This window comes from Dipodomys merriami, unplaced genomic scaffold (genome assembly GCF_024711535.1).
Source record: "Dipodomys merriami isolate MVZ:Mamm:240054 unplaced genomic scaffold, mDipMer1.0.p SCAF_110, whole genome shotgun sequence".
Classification (NCBI taxonomy): Eukaryota; Metazoa; Chordata; class Mammalia; order Rodentia; family Heteromyidae; genus Dipodomys; species Dipodomys merriami.
Genome location: NW_027202383.1, coordinates 2025515 through 2035404, shown reverse-complemented (window position 1 = coordinate 2035404; position 9890 = coordinate 2025515).

Below are 9890 nucleotides of genomic sequence, written 5' to 3'. Positions count from 1 at the left end.
CTGGACAAGAAGGTCCTTTAAGATTCTTGTGTGTGTGTGTGTGTGTGTGTGTGTGTGTGTGTGTGTGTGTTGGTCATGGGGCTTGAACTCTGGGCCTATGTGCTGTCCCTCAGCTCTTCAGCTCAAGGCGAGCGCTCTACCACTTGAGCCACAACACCACTTCCGGTTTTCTGGTGGATTATTGGAGATAAGAGTCTCACAGACTTTCCTGCCTGGGCTGGCTTCAGACTGCAATCCTCAGATCTCAGTCTTCTGAGTAACTAGGATAACATGTGAGAGCCACTAGTGCCCAACTCCTTTGAGATTCTTATTTCCAAGTAACTACCAGAAAGACGGAAATGGAGTTGTGGTAGAATACTAGCCTTGAGCATAAAAGCTCAGGGACAGCACCTGGGCCTTAAGTTCAACCAAAAACTAGGGGTGGCTGGTGCCCATGGCTCATGTAACCTCAGCTACTCAGGAGGTTGAGATCTGAGGATGGAGTTTGAAGCCAGACTAGGCAGACAAATCTGTGAGACTCTTATCTCCAATTAAGCAGCAAAAAGCTGGATGTGGAGGCATTGCTCACATGGTACAGTACCATCTTTGAGCAAAGAAGCTAAGAGAGAGCACAAAGGTCTGGGTTTGGGGGGTTTGTTTTTGTTTTGTTTTTGGTCGGTCATGGGATTTGAACTCTGGGTCCTGGGCTGGGCGTTGTCCCTCACCTCTTCAGCTCAAGGCTAGTGCTCTACCACTTGAGCCATAGCACCACTTCCAGTTTTCTTTGGTTAATTGGAGATGAGTTTCAGACTTTCCTGCCCAAGCTGGCTTTGAACTGCAGTCCTCAGATCTCAACCTCCTGAGTAGCTAGGATTACAGGGGTAAGCCACCAGCACCCAGCTCAGGGTCTAAGTTTAAGCCCAACAACAGAGAGAGAGAGAGAGAGACAGAGACAGAGACAGAGAGAGACACAGGGAGAGAACCAACACATTATGTTAAGTATTGTAAATAACCTGGAGACAGATTGTTATTGGGTACAGGAATACCTGAGGCAGGGGCTGGGAAGGTGGCTCAGTGGTAGAGCACTTGCCTTGCATGCTCAAGGCCCTGGGTTCGATTCCTCAGCACCACATACGTAAAAAGGTGGAAGTGGCACTGTGACTCAAGTGGTAGAGCGCTAGCCTTGAGCTGAAGAGCTGAGGGACAGCGCTGGCCCAGAGTTCAGGCCCCACGACCGGACCCAAAAAAAAAAAAAAAAAAAGGAATACCTGAGGCAGATCCTCGCATTGTCCTCATTAAACGCCAAGTGATGACTATCTGGATAAATGTGTGAACCATCTGTTTTTATTTATTTATTTATTATTTTTTGCCAGTCCTAGGGATTGAACTCAGGGCCTAGGTGCTGTTCCTGAGCTCTTTTTCTCAAGCTGGCGCTCTACTACTTGAGTCACGGCTCCACTTTCAGCTTTTTTTTGCCAGTCCTAGGGCTTGAACTCAGGGTCTGGCACTGTGCCTGAGTTTCTTTTGCTCAAGGCTAGCACTCTACCACTTGAGCCACAGTGCCACCAGCTTTTTCTGTGTATTCCTGTGGAACTGAGGAATCGAACCCAGGGCTTCATGCATGCTAGGCAAGCACTGTCTCTCTGAGCCACATTCCCAGCCCCCACTTCCAGCTTTTCAAGGTTGATTGCAGATAAGAGTCTCATGAACTTTCCTGCCCATGCTGGCTTTGAACTATCATCTTCAGATCTCAACCTCTTTTTTTTTTTTTTTTTTGGGTCCGGTCGTGGGGCCTGAACTCTGGGCCTGGACGCTGTCCCTCAGCTCTTCAGCTCAAGGCTAGCGCTCTACCACTTGAACCACAGTGCCACTTCCGGCTTTTTTCTGTTTGCTTATGTGGTGCTGAGGAATCGAACCCAGGGCCTTGAGCATGCAAGGCAAGCGCTCTACCACTGAGCCACCTTCCCAGCCCATGATCTCAACCTCTTGAGTAGCTAGGATTACAGGCCTGAGCCACTGACGCCAACTATACAGTGGTTGGTTTATTTTTTACAAATCCCTTATTAAATGATTAGTACACTTCCAGCTTGTAACATCTCAGAGTGGAAGAGATCTATTTCTTCACAGTTGCCCTCCCTGGCTGACTGCATCAGCTTCCTCCTTCTGCACAGTGCAGGAGAGCAGGGAAAGCAGACCTGAATGCTGAGACCAGGGCTTGTGGGCTTCTCGGGCCTTCCCCATGGCCCCAGCCCCATTGGAGGAGGGGCGAGGGGCAGAGGGTAGGTGGGCTGTAAGCTCTACCCTTCCAACCTGAATTGTGAGCATATCAGATCAACACAGATCAAGCCCTTCTCAGAGAGATGCACAGTGAAAAGTCTGAAAGCCAGGACTGCTGTATCTCTAAAGCCACTTGGGTTTACGTGTTCTAGAATTCACTCTGCTGCTTTTCATTGAGTTGAAATAGTCCCTCTTCTTCACTACTCATTAAGGCACTGAATGAATGAACCAGAAGGTCAAAGGGCTCCGCTGGGTTAGGAAAATTCTAGCTCAAGTCTGCAGGTGTTAGTCTTAACCGTTAAGATATTTGAGCTACAGAGGCGCTGTGGCTCGCTCGCCTTGAGTTGAAGAGCTCAGGGACAGCGCCCAGGCCCAGAGTTCAAGCCCCACGATGACCACCACCACCACCACCAACAACAACAAAAAGATATTTGAGCTATCTCCACACCTGTAATCCTATCTACTTAAGAGGCTCTGAGATCTGAGGATCTAGGTGTGAAGCCAGCTGGGGCAGAAAGTCCATGAGATTCTTAACTGTAATTAACCAGCAAAAGCTGGAAGTGAAGCTGTAGCTCAAGTGGTAGAGCACCAGCCCTGAAGAAAATAAAAATGGAAAGGAGGGATGGGGAAGAGAAGCCCCTCTTTGCAGGGCTGTAGCCAAAAAAGTAGAGCCCCCGTTCTGAAGAGATGAGGCCGGGCTTCAGCACAAAGCCCTCCCTTACACCCCTCAACTTGTTATTTATTATCAGTTTTGGGGCTTGACCTCTGGGCCTGGACGCTGTCCCTGAGCTCCTTTGCTCAAGGCTAACGCTCTGCCACTTAGAGCCGCAGCACCACTTCTAATTTTCTGGTGGCTCACTGGAGGTAAGAGTCTCACGGACTGTCCTGCCAGGGCTGGCTTTGAACTGCAGTCCTCACATCTCAGCCTCCTGGGTAGCTAAGATTACAGGCGTGAGCCACTGGCGCCTGGCTTTACATTGTTATTCTCACTTTAACACCACCTGGCAATGTCAGAAGCCGCGAAGAGGTCCAGGCTGGAACAAGAAGCTCTTAAGCTCAGTGAGTGTGTGCATGTGTGTGTGTGTATGTACATGTGCATGCATGCCAGTACTGGGACTTGAATTCAGGGCCTTTCCTTCTCGCTTGGCTTTTTCTGCTCAAGGCTAGCACTCTACAACTCGAGCCCCACCTCCCCTTACATCTTATTGCTGGTGAACTGGAGCTAAGAGTCTCATGGACTTTTTTGCCCAGGCTAGTTTCAAATTTGAATCCTCAGATCTCAGCCTCCTGAGAAGTTAGGATTACAGGATAAGCCACTGGTGCCAAGCAGTACAGTGCTTTGTAGGAACTTCTCATAGTTTCACTGGTAAAACTTACAGGGTATAATTTGGTCCACCACTAACTGTCATCCTCACCCTCTCTAAAGTTTTATTTTTTATTCATTTTTTTGTCGGTTGTGGGGCTTGAACTCTGGACTTGGGCGCCGTCCCTCAGCTCATCAGCTCAAAGCGAGTACTCTACCCCTTGAGCCACAGTGCCACTTCTGGTTTTCTAGTGGTTTATTGAAAATAAGAGTCTCACGGCCTTTCCTGCCCAGGCTGGCTTTGAACCAAGATCCTCAGATCTCAGCCTCCTGAGTAGCTAGGATTACAGGCGTGAGCCACCAGCTACATATGTTTTATTTTTGAGACAGAAAAACCCTAGTTGCCCAAGTTAGCTTTGAACTTAATATTTTTTCCAACTCAAAATAGAGTAACGAACGGTGAGCAAATGCAGCAGTGGTACTCATTAGACACTATGTTGGAAACGTACTATACAACTTGTGGGTGGGGAGGGAAAAACTGGGAGAGAGAGAGGGAAAGGGTGACATTGTTCAAAAAGAAATGCACTGCGGGATGCCAGTGGCTCAGGCCTGTGATCCTGGCTACTCAGGAGGCTCATATCTAAGGACTGCAGTTTGAAGCCAGGCTGGACAGAAAAGTCCGAGTGAGACTCATCTCCAATTAACCACACAGAACCGGACGTGGAGCTGTGGCTCAAAGTGATAGAGCACGAACTAGCCTTGAGCAAAAGAGCTCAGGGATAGAGGATAGGCCCTGAACTCAAGCCCCACAACCACCACCAAGAACAAAAAGTGTACTCATTACCTGACTTATATAACTGTGACCCCTCTGTACATCACCTTTATAATAATTTAAAATTTAAATTTAAAAATTTTCCAAGCCGGCCTTGGTGGCTCATGCTTATAATCCTAGCTACTCAGGAGGCTAAGATCTGAGGATCGTGGTTCAAAGCCAGCCCGAGCAGGAAAGTCTGTGAGACTCTTATCTCAAATCACCAGGAAACCAGAAGTGGCTCTGTGGCTCAAGTGTAGAGTGGTAGTCTTGAGCTGAAGAGCTGAGGGACAGCGCCCAGGCCCAGAGTTCAGGCCCCACGACCAAAAAAAAAAAAATTCCAATTCAGCCTCCTGAGTATCTGGGATTACAGGTGTATGTCATCATACTGAGCCAGATAGCTTTGATATCCATCATGGTAGTGATGATATCACTTAAAATGCGAGTCACCTGGACACTCAAAATAGAAATGGAAATAGGATCTTTGCAGCCTTAGTTACCTCAGTTTCTTGGATTTAGAGTGATCTGAAAGCTGTTGGCTGGTAACAGGACAGGTGTGTGGCAGCAGAGACAGAGCCTGGAGGTGGGGTGCTGTATGACCTGCAAACGCTTTGATCATGAGCTTCTAGTCTCCAGAACTGTCATTATTGGTAGTAGTGGAGTTTGCGCTTGCTAGGCCAGTGCCCTACAACTTGAGCCATGCCTCCAGCTCTTTCTTGCCCTTGTTATTTTGCAGATAAGGTCTCAAGACCTTTTGCCTTCTGTAGAGCAGGGATGTCAGGTGCACAGCACCACACTCAGCCTGTTGGTTGAGCTAGTGTCTCACGAACTTCCCCCACCCCAGGATCGTCCCTCCAGCCAAGATCCTCCTGATTTCCACCTTCCAAGTTTCTGGGATTAAGGGTGTATGCTACCATGCCTGGCTAAATTGTTGTCTTAAATCAACTACTTTGTGATCATTGTTATGACAATTCTAAGACACTAATTTTTTTTCTGCATTTCCACCCAAACCTTCTGGCTTTGTCCAGCCTTTGCTCTGAAGCTTAACTGAAGCCTGGGAAGGGATCTGAAGAAGGGACAGCCTTCCATACCCCTCACCCTGCCTGCAAAGTTAAACTCAAATTCCCAGGGCATTCCCTGTGCTCACGATCATCTGACTCTGGCCAGCCTGCCAAACTCGGCTGAGTTAGAATATAGCCTTTCTCAATTCTGTCTTCTCTCACGTCACTAGTCTCCGGTTCAGTTTCTAGACCACCCTCCAATCCATTCAAGATCAGCCAGGATGCTTTCGGCTAAAAGTTCAAAAACTCCTGACTCAGCCAGGCTGACTCACACCCGTAATTTTAGTTACTCAGGAGGCTGAGAGTTGAGGATCACAGTTTAAAGCCAGACTGGGCAGTGAGACTTTTACCCCCAATTAAGAACAAAAAGTGGGGCTGTGGCTCAGATGGCAGCTCACCAACCTTGAGCAGAAAAAACTAAGAGATGGCACCCAGGCTCCCAGATCAAGCCCCAGTACCAGCACACACGTGCGCGCGCGCGCACACACACACACACACACACACACACACACACACACACACAAAGTTGTTTTCATACTTTCAAATTCTCAAAGGATCTTTTTACTTTCCCCACCTCTGCTGCCCCCCCCCCCCATTGATTAATCCCTTCTCCAGTAAGTAAGGCTAATCGCTGGCAGCCTATGACAGTCACGTGCTGTAACTTGATACATTCAGAACATTCTAGTCATTTTAAAGCGGAGTCCAATGTCCCCTGCATTTTTGTGTGTGTGAATGTGCACAGAGTTATAAACAGAAATGGAAAAACACTAAGGCTGGTGAGCTCACTTGGCAGGGGTCCTGCATTTGGACCCTCAAATATAGCCTGCTGATAATTTGTCACCATTTTTTTCCCTTTAAAATTCCGCTCATTTCATCATTTCAGACTCCGAGCAACCATCCTGAATATTTGTTCAACAGTACATTTTTTCCACTTTTTTTTTTTTTTTTTTTGCTAAATGTGTGGCATTTTCTCTATAAAGAGATGAAAATCTCAGGCCCAGATAAATATATACCCTGATGCTTGACCATAATGCAATTCCCTATAAGCAATTCTGTCTCATGTCTCTGGGACTGGTTTAAATTTGGAAACTTCTGGACGGCCTTGGTCTCATGCTCCTTTTCCCATAGCTTGAGCCAGTGACAAGAGCCCCAAAGAGGTCAGGGAACCCTACACTCACAGAGAGAAAAGCTTGGTGAAGTGACCACCACAGAATGAAGCTGGGCAGTTCCAGAACTTTCCCATGTTTTCATGCTGTGGTTCCGCCTACGTTTCCTTCCCTTCCTCCCTTTCTCTCCAAACCCCACTTAGCTGTCCAAGTCCCACCCCACTGCTTAATGAGCTATGACGTGCCTGATTATAGTTGACACATTTGTCAAGGTGTGATTGGCGAGGCCTAAAATGTCAACTGCATCTCCAAGTACAATCAAAGGAGACAGCCAGGCCTTGGCTCACGCCTGTCATCCTAGTAATTCAGGAGGCTGAGATCTGAGCATCACAGTTTGAATCCAGCCAGGACAGGAAAGTCTGTGAGACTCTTTATCTTCATTTAACTATGACAGAGCTGGAAGTGGAGCTATGACTCAGGTGGTAGAGTGCCAACCTTGAGTGAAAGGGACAGAGCCTAGGCCCTGAGTTCAAGACCCAGTACTGGCACAAATCATGAATGGACTATTTACAGAAGTGTGCGCAGGGTGAAGGGGTAGTATTTGTTTCAAGGAGAGCAGTAGCTGGAATTCCTCTACGTGCTCTGCCTGTAAGAGAGAACCACCAGGCAAGTGGTTCAAGAACTCCAGCCTTTGGCAGGCCAGGAACGAATGTCCCCTTCCTAGCTCTCTCACTTTCCATTTCCTGTTGATGTCTCCCACTGGCTAACACCAACCGGAAGCCACGGGGTAATCTGCCCATTACATGTAGTTTTTGAGGTCAGCTTCCCACCACTGAGAGCTGCGGAGAAGAGGGCCGAGCCCATCTAGAGGAAATGGAAAATGTCTAGGTGGGCTCTGTTATGCACTCATTATGTGGCAGACACTATGCTAGGGGGGTTGCATGGTGATTTCCTGTTACCACGGTCCTACATAATGACTAGGAAACCCCAGAGGGCCAACTCAGGTAGATCAGAAATGAAGCTGTGTTTTCCTATACTTGTATTTAATTTCTATACAGAGCCTCTGGTCAGATGGGTGATAGAATGGACCTCAAACCATTGCAAGTTTTCTTAGAGGCTTTGTATTCATCTGCATGGCTTCTACATGCCAAGTCAACCATTGCTTCTATCTGGACTTCGATGTTGGTGTTTCTCAACCTTGGCTGGTATTTCTCAAACCTTGCTGCTGCCCGGTTTCTTGTCGTTGTGTCAGATTCCCGAGGGCTTGTCCCAATTGTAAGATCTCTCCAAGTCCTATCCTCTTCCCATGTTCCATAAAGAACTCAAGAAGCATCTGGCTTTTACTCAGATTGCAGCGAAGGCGGTGATGATAGTGGTAATGGTGGTAAAAGTGACACTGTTCGATGCAGTGATAGTGTTGTGACGCTGGTGGTAGTGATAGATGTGATAGTGATGGTGGTGATGATGGTGGTGGTGGTGGTATATATGATAGTGACGGTAGTACTGATGGTGGCACTGATGGTGGTAAGGATGGTAATAGAGATGATGTGAGATGTGGTAATATGATGCTGGTGGTGATGGTTGATGTAATGGTGCTGTGGTGGATATGGTGCTGGTGTTATTAATGATGGTGGTAGTAGTGGTGGTATGATGGTGTTGGTGGTCATGGTGTAGTGATGGTGGTAGTCATCATGGTGGTGGTGGTGGTGATGTCGTGATGATGTTAGTGGTGGTGGTAGTGATGGTGTAGTGATGGTAATGATGGTGTAGTGGTGGTGGTAAGGATGGTGGCAGATACGATGGTAGTGCCAGTGGTGGTGGTGGTAGTTGTGATGGTGGTGGTGATGGTATAATGATGGTGGTAGTGTAGTGATGCTGGTGATGGCGGTGTAGTCATGGTTGTATAGTGGTGGTGGTGGTCATGATGATGGTGTAGTGATGGTAGTAGTGATGGTAGCAGATATGGTGGTGGTGGTAGTGGTGTAGTGATAGTGGTGGTATAGTGATGGCTGTCGTGGTGGTGGTGGCTGTGATGGTGGTGGTAATGATGGTGTAGTGATGGTAGTAATGATGGTAGCAGATATGATGGTGGCGGTGGTGGTATCATTCAGGGCTGCTTCCATCCAGAGGTATCCGCAATTGTGCCTGTCTCATGTAGACCTGTAAGAAAACTGTATGAGACCCCTTCAGGATTTTGTGTGAGGCTAAAGTTGGATTCTAATATCAATCTGGAGGATTCTGTCATACCCATTCCCCTGGGGCTTGGCTGAGACCATTCTCCTAGGGTCTCCTGGCAACATCCTCCTAACCCTCCTGTGTCTCCAAACTGCCTCCCCACCCCCCCACCCCCCCCCCACCCCCGTCCAGGCCACTGACTCCAGCCTGCAGAAGGAAAGGGGGAAGGAGGGAAGGGAAGAAAGTAAGAAGGAAGGACTCATGCCATATGCTCTTTATGGCACTGTGGGTTTCCTGCACCCACTTCTTCCTCCTTTCTGCCCTGGACACATCTCTGATCAGCTTTGAGAGCTGAAGATTTTCCCTCACTAATCTGATTTCAACTTTTTTTTTTTTTTGTCAGTTGTGGGGCTTGAACTCTGAGCCTGGGCGCTGTCCCTTAGCTCTTCACCTCAAAGCAAGCACTCTACCATTTGAGCCACAGCACCATGTCTGGTTTTCTGGTAGTTCATTGGAGACAAGAGTTCACAAGCTTTCCTGCCTGGGCTGGCTTTGAACCGTGAGCCTCAGATCTTAGCCTCCTGAGTAGCTAGGATGACAGGCGTGAGCCACCAGCACCTGGCAATGATTTTTTGTTTTGTTTTTTGTCAGTCGTGGGCTTGAACTCTGGGCTTGGGTGCTGTCCCTGAGCTCTTCAGCTCAAGGCTAGTGCTCTACCACTTGAGCCACAGGCCCATTTTAACTTCTTTATCTATCACAAACCTCTGGGAACCCTGAAATGATAGTCAGACCAGCACGACCTGGGGTTCCTTGGCCACCATGACATCAGCGATGCCAGTAGTTCCCTACAGCATGTGTCCAGATGGCCTCTGGCAGACAGACCCACATTCTGCTCTGCAGACTTCTAGGTGTGAGGGGCAGGAGAACTTAAAAGTCGGGAGCCTGGGCTGCATGCATGTGCACGCGCACACACACACACACACACACACACACACACTGCAGAAGAAGCACCAGGGTGCAGAGTCAGCTTTCCTCACCCCGCACATCCTCACAGGGAATTCTGAGGATTCCGAGAATTCTAAATCTGAATCTGGCCTTTCAGAGTGTCAAGGTAGGTGGAAGAACATTACATAACGGTGTGTTCGCCTGACTGAGAGCTTGCAAGATTTAGTTCAGGC